Here is a 19,979-nt window from a genome sequence, read left to right as displayed (position 1 = left end):
GTGATGTCACCACAGGTCCTTTTACTGCACAAAGCTAAGATGAAGACAGAAGGAGATGCCGGCTGCGCGATCAAGTGGATTAAGGTGAGTAAAATTCTTTTTTTTATTTTTTTTAACCCCTCCAGCGCTATGTTACTATGCATTCTGTATTCAGAATGCTATTATTTTCCTTTTTAACCATGTTATAAGGGAAAATAATACAATCTACAGAGCACCGATCCCAAGCCCGAACTTCTGTGAAGAAGTTAAGGTTTGGGTACCAAACATGCGCGATTTTTCTCACGCGAGTGCAAAACGCATTACAATGTTTTGCACTCGCGCGGAAAAATCGCGCGTGTTCCCGCAACGCACCCGCACATTTTCCCACAACGCCCGTGTGAAAGAGGCCTAAGACAGTTTTTCGGGTGGTGTTGGCATTTACACTACAAATACACTGTGCCTCATTTATCAAAACTATCTTAGTTGCCCATAGCAACCAGAGCTCAGCTTTAATTTTTTTTTAGAAAACATTAAGAAATTAAAGGTAAGCGCTGATTGGTTGCTATGGGCAACTAAGACAGTTTTGATAAATGAGCTTGTAGTGTAAATGCTATTTTCGGTCATTGTGCTCAGTCAGTCTGACAGGATTTTGGAGGGATGGACCGCTGCAGCTTCAGTAGCTGAGTGTCGACAGTCGTGGCAAGATTTTGTGCAGTTTTACACTCGGCTACTTATGGCTGCATTAGCGCTCCGTGCCTCCAAAATTCTGTCAGGATGGCGGAGCACAACACGGATGCAGAACAATGTACAGTATTATGTCCATCCCACAAGCCGCACAAACAGTCCCCTTTACATTTTAAGATGGGTTTCTCACAGGATGGCAGCCATCTTTATTCTGAACCGTGATGTCACCCACTAGACAAAACAAGCATAGGTTGTTAAATAAAGGTGCTTTTTATTTTTACTCACGTTTATTCATTTTCTGCTTTGTTTTTCCAGAGAACCCCTTTAGGCCTCATGCACACGACAGTGAATAATGGCCGTGTGACGGCCGTCTAAGTAACGGCCGTCACACAGCCATTTTTAGCACCAATGAAAGTCTATGCGGCTATTCACATGGCCGTTCTTTTAATGGACAGTGAATAGCGTCCGTCCAAATATAGGAAGTGTCCTATTTTTGTCAGTTTCCACGGCCAGACGGACCCCATTGAAATGTATGGGACCCTGTTTAACAGCCGATTGACAGGAGTGCACCCATCTAACGGCCGTTAAAAACGGGTACACTTTATATGGCAATTTAGGGGTTAAAAAAACCCTCACCTCATCCACTTGCTCGCGCTGCGGCAGTCTCTTCTCTCTTCATTGAGCAGGACCTGCCGAAGGACCTGCGGTATGTGTGGTGACATAACCACGTAGGAGTGCGCAGTGACGTCATTGCGGCAGGTCCCATTCAGTGAAGAGAGAAGAGACTGCTGCAGCGCGAGCAAGTGGATAATTAGGTGAGTTTTCTTTGCAATGCGCTTTGCACGTGCGTGAGAAAAAACTGAATGTGGTACCCAGACCCAAACCCGGACTTCTTCACTGAAGTTTGGGTTTGGGGGCTACTTTCACACTTGCGTTCAGAGCGGATCCGTCTGAGACGGATCCGCTCATATAATGCAGACGGTGGCTCCGTTCAGAACGGATCCGTCTGCATTATATTGTTAAAAAATTTCTAAGTGTGAAAGTAGCCTCAGACGGATCCGTCCAGACTTTACATTGAAAGTCAATGGGGGACGGATCCGTTTGAAGATTGAGCCATAGTGTGTCATCTTCAAACGGATCCGTCCCCATTGACTTACATTGTAAGTCTGGACGGATCCGCTTGCCTCCGCACGGCCAGGCGGACACCCGAACGCTGCAAGCAGCGTTCGGGTGTCCGCCTGCTGAGCGGAGCGGAGGTCAAACAGTGCCAGACTGATGCATTCTGAGCGGATCCGCGTCCACTCAGAATGCATTAGGGCTGGACAGATGCGTTCGGGGCCGCTTGTGAGCCCCTTCAAACGGAGCTCACAAGCGGACACCCGAACGCTAGTGTGAAAGTAGCCTAAGGTGTTCTATTCATTTTATTATTTTCTCTTATAACATGGTTATAAGGGAAAATAATAGCATTCTTAATACAAAATGCTTACTAAAATGTTGATTGAGGGGTTAAAAAATAAAAAAATAAAACTCACCTCATCCACTTGTTCGCGCAGCCAGCATCATCTTCTTTCTGCAAAAGGACCTTTGATGAGAGCAGGAAAGGAGGGGGCGTGGTGAGAGCAGGACAGGAGGGGGCGTGGTGAGAGCAGGACAGGAGGGGGCGTGGTGAGAGCAGGAAAGGAGGGGGCGGGGTGAGAGCAGGACAGGAGGGGCGTGGTGAGAGCAGGATAGGAGGGGGCGTAGTGAGAGCAGGACAGGAGGGGGCGTGGTGAGAGCAGGACAGGAGGGAGCGTGGTGAGAGCAGGACAGGAGGGAGCGTGGTGAGAGCAGGACAGGAGGGGGCGTGGTGAGAGCAGGACAGGAGGGGCGTGGTGAGAGCAGGACAGGAGGGGGCGGGGTGAGAGCAGGACAGGAGGGGGCGGGGTGAGAGCAGGAAAGGAGGGGGCGGGGTGAGAGCAGGACAGGAGGCGCGTGGTGAGAGCAGGACAGGAGGGGGCGTGGTGAGAGCAGGACAGGAGGGGGCGTGGTGAGAGCAGGACAGGAGGGGGCGTGGTGAGAGCAGGACAGGAGGGGGCGTGGTGAGAGCAGGACAGGAGGGGGCGTGGTGAGAGCAGGACAGGAGGGGGCGTGGTGAGAGCAGGACAGGAGGGGGCGTGGTGAGAGCAGGACAGGAGGGGGCGTGGTGAGAGCAGGACAGGAGGGGGCGTGGTGAGAGCAGGACAGGAGGGGCGTGGTGAGAGCAGGACAGGAGGGGGCGTAGTGAGAGCAGGACAGGAGGGGGCGTGGTGAGAGCAGGACAGGAGGGGCGTAGTGAGAGCAGGACAGGAGGGGGCGTAGGTGAGAGCAGGACAGGAGGGGGCGTGGTGAGAGCAGGACAGGAGGGGGCGTGGTGAGAGCAGGACAGGAGGGGGCGTGGATGCCAATAGCAGGAAAACCAGGCAGATCTGCTCAAGAAAATATATTAGTAAGTGTAATATCTACCTACTTTTTTAATAGTTTTAAAAAGTGCTAACAGAGTGGCCAAGCCCTTTAAACATGTTTCCTCAGGATAGGTCATCAATATCTGATCGGTGAGGGTTAGACTCCTGGCACCCCTACAATCAGCTACTGGCTTGTGAGGTTGGTAACATGGCCTTTGTGAAGCTAAGTACTATTTAAAGGCTATGCACTAAAAATCAATAACCCCATATCTCACCGTAATGCAGTACATAATAAAATTGCACTTTGTTTACTGGTATCAGCGTTGCTTCACATGCTCTCAGAAATGTTCTTCTTCTTGTTTTGCTCATGCTGTCATCTCCTATGAGGCTCTGTGGACGTTCCTGTTGCTTTCACATCCTGTTACATAGCACAGCTAGCAGCCACTTACATATAGGCTGCTGGAACTTGCAAGTAACTTGGTAGTAAGAGTTCATTCCAATCCACAACATGGTGAGTCTTACAGTATGCTACAAGCTGTAATCAGCAGATCTATTTCTCACTTTCTATTCTGTAGAAAGTCCATTATTTGTAGACACAATAGATATTTCTGCTGGTAATGTTAGTGCCGCTATCTACAGTTAGAACCATGGTGTTATAAGCAGATCTCATTACTGACAGCTCTCACTACCTGCACTCTCTTCTGAATACAGTATTGTGTGCAGTCCGCACAGTGAGCGGTCACTTTTCCCACACAGATTTGTACAGTGTGACTTGTGTTTTAAGTTCGGCGTACAAGGTTCAGGTTATCTAAGCATTCTGTTATGGATTCCGCTACCACCGACGATAAGGGTCCATTCACACGTCCGCAACTGTTTTGCAGTCCGAAAATTGCGTATCTGCAAAACACAGACACCGGCCATGTGCAGTCTGCATTTTGTGCACCGCACATGGACGGGACTATGATAGAAATGCCTATTTTTATCCTTGGCTGCGAACAAGAATAGGACATGCTCTATTTTTTTGCGGGGCCGTGGAACGGAAGTGCAGATGCGGACAGCACATGGGGGTGCTGTCCGCATCTTTTACGGTTCCATTAAAAAAAAATTTGGAAAATTGTTTTGTTTTTTTAAAGTGTTGTAGTTGATCAACTGAAATTTGTAAATATATATATATATATATATATATATATAAATATGCTAAAAAGATTTTTTTTAATATAAAATGATAAATAAAAATAAAAAAAACAATATATAAAAATTATTGTTCACTGTAATAAGTCTTCAAAGGAGTAATTCTTATTAGTGTCCAGTAGGGGGAGCAATTACATAGAAGTTGTAAAATGTATGAATGGATAGCCTAGTATGAGGCAGCACGATGTTGTAAAAGTCTGCCTGTAATGTATCAGCGGTTCTGTATGTACTGATACAACAGAGGACTTACTTTTGATTTTTTTTAAAAGTTTCTTTTGACTAAATAATAGCTGTATATGTCGCTCTATAACAGGAGAGAGACTGGTGCGATATATCCCGCTGCCAGATAACTATAATTCTAGCGCTGTCTTGTGTAAATGAAGGTAATCGTTAATTTCTAACGATAATTTGTTTTCCCTTAGTCCTAACAGCAGCACAGATGGGGTTAACTGCCCCCCGTGGACTGGTAGGACCGGCGGAATGTTTAATGAGCCCAAAGAATAAACCAATAAAAGAACTCCAGCTCCCTTAAAGGGAGGGGTTCATCCCCCAGCCCACCGTGTATATCACAAGAAAAAAATGCTTTAGGGTGGGAAATTTGTGTGCTGCTGTTAGGACTAAGGGAAAACAAATTATCGTTAGAAATTAACGATTCCCTTACGTCCTACCAGCAGCACAGATGGGGAGATAGCAAGAAGAATCCCCTAGGGAGGGTCCTCATGCTCGGCAGAAGCAAGAACTGTCTGCCCAAAGGCCGAAAACTCTGATACCCTAGCATCAATCCTATAATGGGAGATGAAGGTTGATTCAGAGCTCCAGGAAGCTGCCTTACAGATCAACTCTAGGGGGAGAAGACTTCTCTCCGCAACAGAGGTAGCTACGGCCCTTGTAGAATGGGCCCTCACAAACTCCGGAGGATCTAAGGATTGAGAGGTGAAAGCTTCCCTGATAGCTTCCTTGACCCAGCGACTAATAGTCGTTTTAGACGCCTTACGGCCTTTAGACTTACCGGCAAACAGGATAAAGAGATTTTCATCCAACCTGAATTCTTTGGATCTATCCACATAGATCTGAAGGCATCTAGATATATCCAGTGGATGTCGCACTGGGACATCAGAGGAGGAGGCAGAGAGTAATACAGGTAGAGAGACTACCTGATTAATATTCTGAAAGGTTGAAACCTTAGGTCTAAAGTAAGGTAGAAATTTTAAAAGGACCCTATCCTGTAGAAACATGGTATATGGGTATAACGCGGAGAAAGCTTGTAGCTCCGAAATTCTTTTGGCCGAAGTTATGGCCAGAAGAAAGACCATCTTAAGTGTTAAAAATTTAAAACTTGCCTCCTCCAAGGGTTCAAAGGGGGGGGATGCTAGCCCCCTGAGAACAACTGACAAATCCCATTGAGGGACGGGTTTCAGTATTGTAGGCTTCAATCTTTCCGCTCCTTTAAGGAAGCGCTTGATGAGAGGGTCCCGAGAATATGGTCTGTTAAGACAGGCCGAGATGGCAAACACTTGGACCTTTAGGGTAGATGGGGCGAGACCTCTGTCCATCCCATCCTGAAGGAACTGTAAGATCGCTGCGAGGGGCGGATCTGCAAACGCCACCTGGTTGGAGCTACACCAAGAGGTGAAGATCCTCATGATCCGGGAGTAGGCCTTTTTAGTAGACTCTGCTCTGGAATGCGATAAAGTTCTCAGGACCGACTCAGAGAGCCCATCCACTCTGGGAAGGGACTGATCAACCTCCAGGCTGTCAGGTTGAGTCTGTGCAGATCTGGGCAGAGATGCGTGTCCCATGACACCAGGGTCTGCTCCGGGGGGAGTCTCCAATATTGTCCCCGACTCATCTGAATGAGCTGGGAAAACCAGGATCTCTTGGGCCAAAATGGTATGATGGCTATTACCGAGGCCTGATCCTGACGGATTTTCATCAATACCCTCGGAATCATGGAAAGGGGAGGGAAGATGTACGCCAGCCTGAACCTCCACGGTGTTGTCAGAGCGCCTATCGCCAGGGGGTTGTCCTCCCTGTCTAGGGAACAAAACCTCTGTACCTTGGCGTTGAACTCGGTTGCCATGAGATACTCCTATGGCATCCCCCATCTGAGGACTAACTATTTGAAGATCTCCGGATGTAGTGACCATTCCATGGTCGATAGGCCGCAATTTAGGCGGTGCGTGATGACGTTGAAGGAGCCTCAGATGTGAGTGGCGGATAGATGGGATAAGTTCAGCTCTGGCCACCGCAGAATTACCCCGATCACAGACGGAAGGGGTAAGAATCTTGTGCCTCCCTGCTTGTCTATATAAAGCACGACAGTCCTGTTGTCTGACGGGACTTTCACTGCTTTGCCCCGAATCTGAGGGGCGAAGTGAAGGAGGGCTAGCCGGATAGCACACATCTCGTGGAGATTTGAAAAAAGATGCCACTCCTGAGGAGACCAGGATCCCCGAACTGGGGACCCGTCTATATGAGCGTCCCAGCCTACTAGGGACGCGTCCATGGTCAATATGAGCCAAGCTGGTTGGGTCATAGACTTCCCCTGTGGTAGATAAAACCACCCTGTGGGGGAAAGTTGGGACTGGTTGAATAGGGGGCACAGGGAATCCAGCCCCAGGGGGCTGCCGTTCCGTTGTTTAAGACCTCCGACTAAAGGGGCCGGAGGTGCTATAAAGCTCAAGGGACTGCATCCACAGTCGCTGACACGAGCCCCACCATCTTCATGAGGGTCCATATGGAGACTCGTTGTGGTACATAAGGGAACCTTGCTAGGTCCTGTATCCGCATTCTTCTTTCTGGTGTCAACTGGAGGGACATCTCCAGAGAGTCGACTAAGAATCCTAGATGACGGATAGAAGTCGAAGGGCTCACGTTCGACTTCAGCCAGTTGACAATCCAACCTAGGTGGAGCAGAAGAAAAAATGCGACATGAAGAAGATGGGAAAGTAGAGGCCAGATGTCCAAGTAAGGGACAATGGTCAGATCTTGGAGTCTCAATGCTGCCACTACCGATACTATGACCTTGGTGAAGGTCAGGGGGGCAGACGAGATTCCGAAGGGAGGGGCGGCAAACTGGAGATGTCTGCCTACTCCTAGTATCTGGACCGTGATCCTGAAAAATTTCCCAGCCTTGAGGTCCAGAATGGCCATCACCTCCCCAGAGCTGAGGAGGTGGCTGACCGACCTTATAGTTTCCGTGTGGAATCTGGTCCTCCTTAAAAAGGGATTGAGAAGTATTCAATCTATGATCGTCCGAAGATCTCCCGTCTTCTTGGGAACCAGGTATACTGGAGAATAAATCCCTAGACCCTTCTCCCCTGCCGGTACCTCCTCCAGGGTTCCCTTGGAAAGGTAGTCTTGAACATAGACCTCCAAGATTCTTTGCCTGGCCGGCAAAAAACTGCGAGTAGCAATGAGTCTTCCTGGGGGGAGAAAAACAAGGTCTATTAGATTGCCTATGGCAACGATATTTTGGACCCAAGGATGCGGGATTTCTTGGGCCCATAAGAGTCTGGATAAAAGACGCCCCCTTAGAGGGAGGTGGAGAAGGGGTACGGGAAAAACCAGAAGTGTAACGACAGGGATAGCAGGGCTTATCCAAGAGCCTCAGAGAGGCCCATAGTCAGGAGGTTTGTTTTGCCTCCCTGGTGGGTTTACGGGAGCGCCTAGAAAATTTTCTAGGCGGCCCCCCCCAATCTCTGCGTCCAACCTGCTGTCCTGGCCGGCCCCCGCGGGCTTGTCTACCCCTGCCTCGAAAGGATTGTTGGGGGAGACTCTTCCCCTTTTTATCTGAAAGACCCTCCATAATGGTGTCTAATTCAGATCCGAATAGACGGCCAGGTTCAAAGGGGAGCCCACAGAGGTTATACTTGGACGCATTATCTGCGTTCCAAGGTTTCAGCCACAGAGGTCTCCTAGCGGCAGATACTAAAGCCATTGTTTTGGCTGCCAACTTTAACTGAAGTTGGGCTGTGTCACATAGGAAGTCCATGGCCAAATTGACGGACTTGAAGGCAGCGAGGATATCATCGCGAGAGACACTCTGGTCGACATCCGTCTGGATCTGATTCAACCTGGCTCTGAGGAAGGACGAGACCTCTGTGGCAGCAATGGAAGTCGAGGCGGAAGCGGCGGCAGCCGAGTAACCTCGTCTAAGGGTGCACTCTGTCCTTCTATCTAGAGGGTCCTGCAGGCTAGACCCATCGTCTGCAGGAACCAGAGTGCGCCTGGACAACTTGGCAATTGCCATGTCCACCTTAGGAATGGAACCCCACGATTCCACTAAGGGTTTAGCCATTGGGAACATTTGTTTGAATTTCCTGGTAAGGACTGGGCCTTTTTCCGGCTTTTTCCACTCTGTGCGCATCACAGAGAGAAGGGTCTCATCTGCCCTAAAGACCCGCTGGGTCCGGTAGGCGGGATCGGAAGACTCCCCTACGTCAACATCATGGTCCCCCGACCTGATGGACCTCAGAAGCTTCTGAGTCTTTTCCGGTGGAAAAAAGCCAGAAGTCGATTCTTCTTCCTCAGAAGAAGATGACCCCACAGAAAGGGGTAAAGGCCTATCGGGGCCCCCGCTCACCTCCATAGGAGCTTGGGAGGGAACAGGTAGCCTCTCATTAAGGAGACGTACGACCCCTTGAATGGAATCGTCAACATAAGTCTTGGCCCACTGGTACATGTCCTGCATCGAAGGCTCAGTAGCAGTGGTGGAACGACAACTGTCACACCTGGAGAAAGGGCAGCTCTCATCAAGAGGCGTATTGCAGTCATAGCAAGCCAGGTGTTTCCTCTTGGTAGCTGTTTTCCGTAGCTGATTGGGCTCTTGGGGAGAGGCCATAGCTGAAAATAGAAAGGGAAAACAATTAAAACATCAAAACATCCTAAAAGAAATAAGGGAAAAACCCTCCATGATTTTTAGGAGCACGAACCAGAGGAGTCAGTAATAAGCTCTGAAAGGCAAAAAAATCCCGTCTGGATAGAGAAATATCACAGAAATGCAGGAGACTCTGGAGCTTGCTTGTAAGAGCAGCGCAGCCAGAGACCGACTGAATGGAAGCAGGGAGCTTAAATAGAGTAGCTCCGCCCAGGGGAGTGGTCTTTGTTAAAATAATCCTCCCCCTAACGATACTGCCATTCATCAGCTGTAGCCTTCCCTAAAAGAGAAGGTTAATGAATAAGTGGTGATCCCCACCACACCTCCATCCCCCCTAGAGAAAGAAAAAAACCGGCCGGTACTCTTTATCCTGAATTTCTGCAGTCAGGACCGAACGGCCGGCCGAGGGACCGGAAGTGACGCCGCGGCTAGGCCCGCGTCACTTCCGGTCATGGCGGCGCCCATACCAGCCATGCAGCGGAGCGCTGCCGACTCACAGGGGGAGACCGAGGCAAGTAGACTAATCCACTTGCAGAAAATGAGGCGCAAAAATAAGCGCACTAACAACTGGAAAAAAAAGGGGGACACTCATGGCTCTAAGAGTCAAAAAAACGTCCCCAATTCTCAACAAGGAGAGAGTAAAACTCGCCAGTCCACCTGTCCAAAGGACAGAAAAAAACACGGTGGGCTGGGGGATGAACCCCTCCCTTTAAGGGAGCTGGAGTTCTTTTATTGGTTTATTCTTTGGGCTCATTAAACATTCCGCCGGTCCTACCAGTCCACGGGGGGCAGTTAACCCCATCTGTGCTGCTGGTAGGACGTAAGGGAATTTGTAATTACCACTGTGATAGCGATATGCCGCTTCGGGGGAAAGGACTTATATTTGGTTGATCGGATACAGATGACAGGCTGTCAATTACATTACCCATCCTGATGTCCGTAGGAAGGTGAAGTGCTGGATGGCCGAGTGTCATGCCCTGCTCAGACTATGTGCGGAGGTCTGCCAGATTAGCAGTACACGTATAGTCTTTTTTTTGGAGTTATGTTAGATCCGCCTCCCTTCAGGTGCACTGGGTGGGGTCGTTGGTTTAAATTACTCTAACTCCCAGTGTACCGTGCGGGCTATAGCTTCTGTCAGGCTGTGGAAGCAAGGATTGAAAGATTGGCTTTTCCTGCTCTGTTAAGATAAATTGGTTTCTGATTTCTTTGGTTTGCTGTCTAGGCTGTTTGTGTGTCGTCTGTTCCTTCCTGGTGCTGAGGGAGCAGGCTGCCCCTTTTCCCCTTGCACCATCTCAGGGATTCTAGGGTATTCTCAGCCCAGGCACGAGGACACATTATTCCCACCTTCAGGGTCTAAATGTGGGCCTAGCAGAATAGGGAGAGCTGTAGGGATTTGCTAGGAGGTGACCTTATCCCCGACTTCTCGCCTAGAAACTTGTTTGTTTAGTTATATGTGTATATGATATCCTGTCCGCCGTGACACCGAGCTCTACCTACCCGTGACGTGGCGTCCCAGGTGAGCGGGTTCAACGGCGTGGTGTTCGTCCTTCAGGCAGAATAGTTGGTGATGCTGAATATCGAGCGGTCCTTATCTTAAAAGGACCAGCGGAACTCTAAGGTGCAAAGAATTCTGTTATACTGCAGGGTACCAAACGCGTTTCGAGGCTCAGTGCCTCTTCCTCAGTGGCCTGCAGTATATGACTTGTATAACACATATATAGGGAAGTTACGTCTTTCAGGGAAGGGGTAACCCCAAAAGGTCAAAGTAACAATGAAGACATGAAATGGATCGTCCGTGGAGCATGTATAAAATCATACCATTACACATTTAAGAAGTATCAATTTGAAATCTTAATAAAATATGTCAATTGAAATAGTGTATCAATAAAGGAAGGCCCGAGTAGAGAGGATCTCATGTATGAATTAAATGATGGCCGTGTTGCTGATAATGTACAGGTAACCTACTATATTACAATACGCTTGAAAAAATGATGATATTGTTCACAGTGGACCGTGGTGTATATAGTAATAGTCTCATTAGTGCACTAGTCATGTGCTATATGTAGTGGTGGTCTCATTAGTGCAGTGGTGGATATAATTATGAAGTGATACACTGGTGTATCTGGTGTACACTGGTGTATTCTGTGCAGTATTTTTATATTTTATTATTTGTTTTTGTTTTTTTATTTTTGTGAGTGTACATTATTAATGTGTATAATTTGTTAGAGTGAATATACTACTAGTATATCTGATACTGTAACTGTAGTAAGTTATTAATATTCATTTTTGGTTTCTTTATCTCTTTGTTCACATGAGGTGTATTTGTACAGTGTACTGCAGTGTATTGTCATTCACCGTAAGCCTGATCAGACTCAGCTATACCATGGCAATCCGGAGACCTGTGAAGGTGTCCGGTTGCCATGGTAACCATCGAGACGCTGCCACAGCAGAGCAGCAGCACGATGGGGGAGGGAGCTCCCTCCCTCAGTTTAGCCTTCAAGCATCGGCCGCTGCCACTCCATGTGCAATGACCAGGAACGGGTAACACTGAGGCCACTTTAATGCAGTGGCCAGGTCAGGTGGATAATATATCCTGTATTTTTCGTGACGCCAATTGCAGCATGCATAGGGTACTATCCCAGGGCCCTTCCAAGGTGTTATAACGCACGTCCCAGATTAGGAATGCCAAAGTGGTGCAATGGCCGATAAGGTCTCTATATCTTGATGTTAGTTCTGTCACCTACCTGTGTACTGCCAGACTCCTGGCTCACTTGCAATAAATTTGAGTGTAGTGATAGTAGGAGTAATAAAAGAACTTGGCAGAATAAGTGATGTCCAGACCTTTAGATGAAGTTCAAACGTTGCTTTACTTGAAATAACTTGCATCCAAGCGGTATACAGCTTTGGTCTCTTGGTCCCAGCAATCATTGGCAAGAATGAGTACTTCTACTTTAAATGTGGAGCTTGCAGGAGAAAACGTCTGCTTGGTAGCTCTGTAATGGTGGCGTGGTTAGCTTCTGCACTTATCAGGTAACTTTTGCTGTGTGGGGACAGACTAGCTGAGGAGGAATTGGCTTCTCCTAGGCACTGGACTTATCTCACAGATGGATTCTCAGGGAATGCTTTCTTCCTGGAACTCTGGAGGTTGTCTGTAGTTTCTGCTTTTCTCATCCAGCTGAGCTGAAGGTGCTCAAGCTGGGTTTATGGCCAAGTCTCAGCTGATACTAGGTCCTTGCTGACTTCCCTATGCAGGGGGCTTTCCTGAACGCCATCACACAGCCTTCCCCAACAGGGGTGGATGGCACACTACTCTAACTTCCTTCTCCACCCATGCTGCAGGATGTGGGACCAACCCAACTCTCCACAGGGGGGGAGCTAAGCTGAAATAATAATCCATTCCAGCTCAGATATACTAAACCAGGAATGCTCAACCTGTGGCCCTCCAGCTGTTGTAAAACTACAACTCCCACCATGCCCTGCTGTAGGCTGATAACTGTTCAGGGATGCTGAGAGTTGTAGTTTTGCAACAGCTGGAGGGCCGCAGGTTGAGCATGCCTGTACTAAACTATACCTGCCAATGAGTTGCTGCCACCTACTGGTAACCAGGCAAATTACATGAACAATTGTATTTAACATGGTTTTATATGCACATTTGTGGAGGACATAATATAAATTACATCAGATAACAGTATAAAGGCTCTCAGGAGATAGTAGCGGGGTAGAGGCGTGTAGTAACACAACTCTGGGGTGTTACACATGCAGCGGCATGGAAGGGGTTAAATGGCAGACAAGCAAATGGGGCTTGTTCCTCACCGGCCATCCTGAAGGGGGGGGGGGGTCTTGTTGCCTTGCCAGCCATCCTGAAGGAAGGGGGCGGTGGGCTTGTTGCCTTGCCAACCCATCCTGAAGGAAGGGGGGAGGGGTTGTTGCAGCGCGGGGCATCCTGAAGGGGGGTGGGCTTGTTGCCACGCCGGCCATCTTGAAGGGAATGGGGGTTACAGCTTGTAGGAAGGTGAGGACGGCATCCTACACGGTGGAGGAAGAGGGACAGCATCAGGCCGCTGCCACAGTAGAGCAGCGGCCCGATGATTAGCCCCTTCCATGCAGCGGTCCCTAAGGAGCATGGCATGGAAGGGGTTATATGTGATAAGTTACAATTCCAGCTCACCTGTGCATAAATACTCAGCGTGCACGGAATGACCAGGGGATCCAAAATGTGATGATAAGAAGAAGAAAAAATCCGGCACTGTAGATGCTTTGCAGTAGAAATCTTCCATTTATTACAGCAACATAAATCCACGTACAGACAATGCAGACACAAGCGGAACTCTGTTGACGCATTTCAGAACAAAAACGAAAAAAGATAAACAGAACCAATTGGAGAAATGATTTTCTCCACACAAAAAAATTTGCATAAAATTGTTTTGTTTTTACAAAGGTGTCCATGTCCATATTAAGTGTACAGGACTGAGCTACAATACAAAGTACAGCCTCTGTACACGGCCCTGAACTTGGTATACTATGAAAGGCTTTAAACAGCTGATTGGCAGTGTAACACCCCAGAGTGGCGTTACCACTACTGCACCCTGCTACTATCTCTAATAGGCTAATATAAGGATATCTTATGTATGTCTTTCCAGGTCTTCCACAACGTGCATTCATAATCTTGTTATGTAACTGTTTATTACATGTAATGTGCCTGGTTCACCAGCAGGTGGCAGCGTAAATGGCAGAGCTAACCTTAGAGAGAATAGAACTTAGCATTCCATTCTCTCCTCTTTGGGCAGAAGTGGGCCAGTCCTGCTTGCTACCAGAAGGAGGTGGGGCAGTTCTGGTTGAGACTCCATGTTAGAGCTGCCAGGATTCAAACCTACTTTTTGGATGAACTTAAGTGCGACTACAAAAGAGTTAAGTGCAGCATATAGAGGAAATAAAGAAACCAAGTGAGCTTGTCAGTACAGCAGAGTGAAAGATATAGCAAAGTTGAGTTTACCTGCCAGTTCAATGCTAAAGCCTGCTGGAATCAAGACAAAGCCTGAAACTGTTTGGATAAACGTTTAAAGTAAAGCTGCCATTGAACTTCATCTCAAGGTCTGGACTCAAGTTATTTCTTCAAATCCCTCAATTATGCCCCCTATTTATTGCTTCGGAGCCAAAGCCTGGGGTCCAGCCATATCCAGGTAGAAGCACCATGACACACATAAAGAGACAAATTTAGGCCGCAACATACCACTCTGCATTTCCTACACCTGGGACACGATAGGAAGGGCCCTGGGGGGCGGCGCCCATTGCAGCAGGGATGCCAGGAGTCAGACCCCCCCACCAATCAGATAATAGGTCATCAATATTTAAAGGGGTTATTCAACCCCTAAAATGCCTCCCCATACGCCAAGCACCCTGACAGAGGTTATACTTACCCGGCTCCCCGGGCACCCACATCGCTTCTGACGCCCATGCATCTGGCGTTGCAGGGGCAGCCAATAGCAGGCCACGACGGGAATGAGCCTCCTTAGCATCGCATTTTTCTCAGCAATCCTGGCACATATGAACATGGGACCAACATAGATTCCTTCAGCTGCCAAGCGCACAGGTCAGCCAGTTTCATAGGTACAAATCTGCTGACAGATGCCCTTTAAGTCCAAGGAAAACCTATTTAATCCCTAAAACTCCATATCATAGAGGCTCAACTTCTTTAGGTCAGTGCTCCACAACCTGGGGCTCTCCAGTTGCAGGTTGTCACTCACAACTTTCACTACATCTAAAAGGAATTTTTTTTTTTTTTTTTTAGATCATCAATTGATCACAAAAATTCATAAAATATTTTACACAGAATTGCTATGGAGAATAATCAGCAAAACAGACTGGATGCAGTAGTCCCCCCCGTCGGTGCCTCAAACACCCGCCAAACAGATGGAATACATGTCAGTGTAAAATGCAGTGAGGTGATTCACCAGTAGAAAGTATCAATGAATATCCGCTACAAGTGTCTGTGATGTTCAACTCGCTGCACAACCCAGCGGAAGATTAATGTATGAGAAAATGCAGCCCAAAAATAGTAATACAATGGAGCGCAGAGTCACATAACATCCACCAAATACATCCAGATGGAATACGCCCATATACAATAAATCAAAAATAACAGGCTGCAAGATCAAACTCCTACACAGAAATGTCCACTGGGGACGTGAACATACCCACAGACATGATGAAGGGTTAAGGCACCGAACACAGGGCAGGAAAGAACCCCGACGCGCGTTTCGCCTCAGCTTCGTCAGGAGGTTAATGTGAGTGTGGCCATGGCTCCCCCTTTATACCCCTCATGCAGCTACACCTATAGTTAATATAATTCAGCTGATACCTATTAATCGAGCGCTTGTGCCCGATGATGCACGCCGAGGACATCATGAAGACGCCGCATTCATCAGGAGGAGGGGTGGAACGCAAACGTGTGTTCCAGCCCGCCTCCCAAGGAAACGTAGCGGCGTCCCCACGTGACCCGGCGCGCAGCGCATCCTGGCCAAGCGCTATATCAGCCTATACGGCAAACCTGCCAAACGGCTCCGAAAGTACCAGAGCCCATCCAAATATATGGCGAATAATCCTAGCCCTTAATGGGATTTGCATGAGGTATATAAAGTCCGGAAAAACCACAAGACCACATGGCTCATGATAGGGATAAAAAAGGGGGAGAGAATAAAGGTGGGGAAAGAATAAAGGAGAAGAAAAACAGGAATAAATCAACAAAAAATGAACAAAAAATCTGCACTGTACGGTAGTATAAACATGATTCCACAATTTCATAATTTCATACAGATATTCATGAATTTCACACCATAAATTAGTACATAGGGGACAGCATGATTTTATATAGATTGAAACCCATGATATTATAAAAGCGGGTACACAAGAATTTAACAAATTTATACGCCGGAAATAACATGATTTCCTATGAATTAAATCCCATAGTTTTTAACAATAAATTTACATATCCATGACACCATGATTCCATATATAATTACAACAATTTATAATAACCAAATTTTAGGTGCATGATTATGTAATGTAATATTTAATATATATTTCCTCTAAGACATAGTATATGTATATCAATTATGTATATGTACAGAAAAGAACAATATTTTTCAAAAAACAAATAGTGATATTATGTTCTTGCCAATATTATCAAGAATAAATGCAAGTAACCCGTGCAACGATAATTATATAAGTATAGGCCCTAACCAATAGAGGTCCCATCCTATCTAGCCCATTCAAAAGAAATCTGCATAGACCCTGTGAAATTATACTCCCGCTTAAATATTTTCAAAGTAGGAGACCGTGACCCATTCAATTCATCCCATATCATAAAAAGATCCCACAACCATTAGGAAGGGGAAAAAAATTCATAATTAATGTGAGGTACTGCGGGGGATGATCGATGGACCCGAGTGCCACTGGGCCCACCTAAGCCTAGTGGGTCCAGTGCAGTCAGGCCCATCGTCACACCCCAGCAGCACTCAACATATACATAATCAGTTATCCTAAGACCAAAATTGTGAACTTATACAGGAAGACCGTACTGGTCAATAACATCTTCCAGTACGGACTATATTACACCCGCCAGTGACCTAACCTGTGCAAAGAATATTGACTAAATAAATAAAAATTCCAAAATTCATAATCATAAATATACATAGAGTTGATAATTCATACTAAAGGGTGAGGGTGTGTCCAAAACCAGCTGGGTACCATCAATCATGGTTATACCAGCCTAATCGGGCACAACATCACCCAATGATATACATAAGGTCCTAAAACAATATTATGTTTTGATTATAATCCATACAGATCCATTATCCAATAATCTAGCCCATATATCATAGCAGATTCCTTATCAGATAATCATGGCACCAACCACACAAAAATAAATAAAAAGATCATGATGTTTCTTTATGTTGATATCCTCTTTTTTATTTGCATCATAGAATTTCCGGCACATGTGAGAACTGCTCCTCTACTCGAACACCTCCACTCCTCGTACCATGACCACACGAAAACTAAATAGAATAAAAACCAGTTAAAATCACTGAAAAATTCAGTAACAACGCTACCCTAAATAAAGGATTTGAAACTCAAAGCCTCATTTAATCCATGAGGAGTCACTGTGTTGAGCAGAACCATCCATTTAGTCTCTTTTTGGAGGAGGCAGCGTTTTATGTTGCCCCCTCTAATCCCCAAACGTACCCGGTCTATCCCTTTAAACAGAATACCCCTGGGGTTGCAGCCATGCACCTCCCTAAAATGTTTTGCCACTGGTTTCAACTTTCTAAGTTTCTCGCACTCCGTGATCTCGGCAGCAGCCTTGATGTCACGAATGTGTGGTCATGCCTATATAGACCAGGCCACAGGGGCACTCAGCACGATAGATCACCGCCTCCGTTTTACAGGAGATGTGATGCACAATTTTATACTCCTTCTCCCTGTTGGTGTTAGTAAATTTGTCTGACCGAATCATATATTTACATGCTGTACAATCACCGCAGGGGCCCTTATCTCCAAATATCCCTCCCTTTGTAGGGGCCACATAGTGGCTCCTGGTCACAATATCTCTCAAATTTTTAGCTCTCTTCCAAGTAAGGCTACTTTCACACTAGCGTTCGATCGGATCCGTTCTGAACGGATCCGATCATAATAATGCAGACGGAGGCTCCGTTCAGAACGGATCCGTCTGCATTATTTTTAGCATATAACAGCTAAGTGTGAAAATAGCCTCGTACGGATCCGTCCAGACTTTCAATGTAAAGTCAATGGGGGACGGATCCGCCTGAAGATTGAGCCATATTGTGGCATCTTCAAACGGATCCGTCCCCATTGACTTACATTGTAAGTCTGGGCGGATCCGCACGCCTCCGCACGGCCAGGCGGACACCCGAACGCTGCAAGCAGCGTTCAGCTGTCCGCCTGTCCGTGCGGAGGCGAGCGGAGCGGAGGCTGAACGCCGCCAGACTGATGCAGTCTGAGCGGATCCGCTCCATTCAGACTGCATCAGGGATGGACGGCTGCGTTCGGGTCCGCTTGTGAGCTCCTTCAAACGGAGCTCACGAGCGGACCGACGAACGCTAGTGTGAAAGTGGCCTAACCAGTGGCCTATCCGAGATGACCTTTTTCAGGTCTCTATCTGTGCGAAGAACCTGCCAGTGTTTATGGAGAATATCTTGCATTTGTCTCCATTGGGCATTGAAGTTGGTAATAAACCTAGGAAAGCCAAAATCTTTTTCTTTTTTGCGTGAGGATTGTTTGAGTAAACTATCCCGCGAGGAGTTTTTGGCCCTATCATAGCCTTTTTTGATTACTTTGTGGCTATACCCTCTCTCTCGAAGTCGCCTAGAGAGATCCGCTGCCTCTCGCTCGAAGCTTACTTCGCTAGAACAAATTCTCCTGGCTCGACAAAATTGTCCAATGGGTATAGCGCGAGCGACTTGTGGATGATGCGAGGAGGAGGAGAACAATAATGAATTTGTGGCCGTGGGCTGCCGATGTATATCAAAGCCCAAAAGGCCATCATTCTCCACAGTAATCGCAAGATCCAAAAAATCGACACGCTCGCCACTATAAACCCACGTTAACTTTATGTTCTGATCATTGGAGTTAAGATCATCCATAAACTTCTTCAAGTGCGACGTCGAGCCCTGCCAAATGAACAGCACATCATCAATGTACCTCGACCACGGCGTCCATTAAGGGCTAGGATTATTCGCCATATATTTGGATGGGCTCTGGTACTTTCGGAGCCGTTTGGCAGGTTTGCCGTATAGGATGATATAGCGCTTGGCCAGGATGCGCTGCGCGCCGGGTCACGTGGGGACGCCGCTACGTTTCCTTGGGAGGCGGGCTGGAACGCACGTTTGCGTTCCACCCCTCCTCCTGCTGAATGCGGCGTCTTCATGATGTCCTCGGCGTGCATCATCGGGCACAAGCGCTCGATTAATAGGTATCAGCTGAATTATATTAACTATAGGTGTAGCTGCATGAGGGGTATAAAGGGGGAGCCATGGCCACACTCACATTAACCTCCTGACGAAGCTGAGGCGAAACGCGCGTCGGGGTTCTTTCCTGCCCTGTGTTCGGTGCCTTAACCCTTCATCATGTCTGTGGGTATGTTCACGTCCCCAGTGGACATTTCTGTGTAGGAGTTTGATCTTGCAGCCTGTTATTTTTGATTTATTGTATATGGGCGTATTCCATCTGGATGTATTTGGTGGATGTTATGTGACTCTGCGCTCCATTGTATTACTATTTTTGGGCTGCATTTTCTCATACATTAATCTTCCGCTGGGTTGTGCAGCGAGTTGAACATCACAGACACTTGTAGCGGATATTCATTGATACTTTCTACTGGTGAATCACCTCACTGCATTTTACACTGACATGTATTCCATCTGTTTGGCGGGTGTTTGAGGCACCGACGGGGGGGACTACTGCATCCAGTCTGTTTTGCTGATTATTCTCCATAGCAATTCTGTGTAAAATATTTTATGAATTTTTGTGATCAATTGATGATCTAATAAAGTATTTATATTTCTACTGGGCATTCTATGGTTGTCTTTATAGCAGCATTTATAGGTTTATATGATTGGTTCTCTGTTTGCCCTTATTTACGGTATTATAGGGAGGCCTTTTTCTTCTTTTTTCGGTTCTATATTTATTTTTTTAACCTGGAACTTGAGTGCCAGATTATCAGATGTTCTAGATGGTCGTTGAAAAGCATATGGAATTCAGTGTAAAGCTGAAATTGCACATGTAGGTTCTGATAGTGTTTCAAGCCAAAG

The sequence above is a fragment of the Bufo gargarizans genome, chromosome 2 (assembly GCF_014858855.1).
Source record: "Bufo gargarizans isolate SCDJY-AF-19 chromosome 2, ASM1485885v1, whole genome shotgun sequence".
NCBI classification, from domain to species: domain Eukaryota; kingdom Metazoa; phylum Chordata; class Amphibia; order Anura; family Bufonidae; genus Bufo; species Bufo gargarizans.
Note: the sequence above shows the minus strand (reverse complement) of the source record.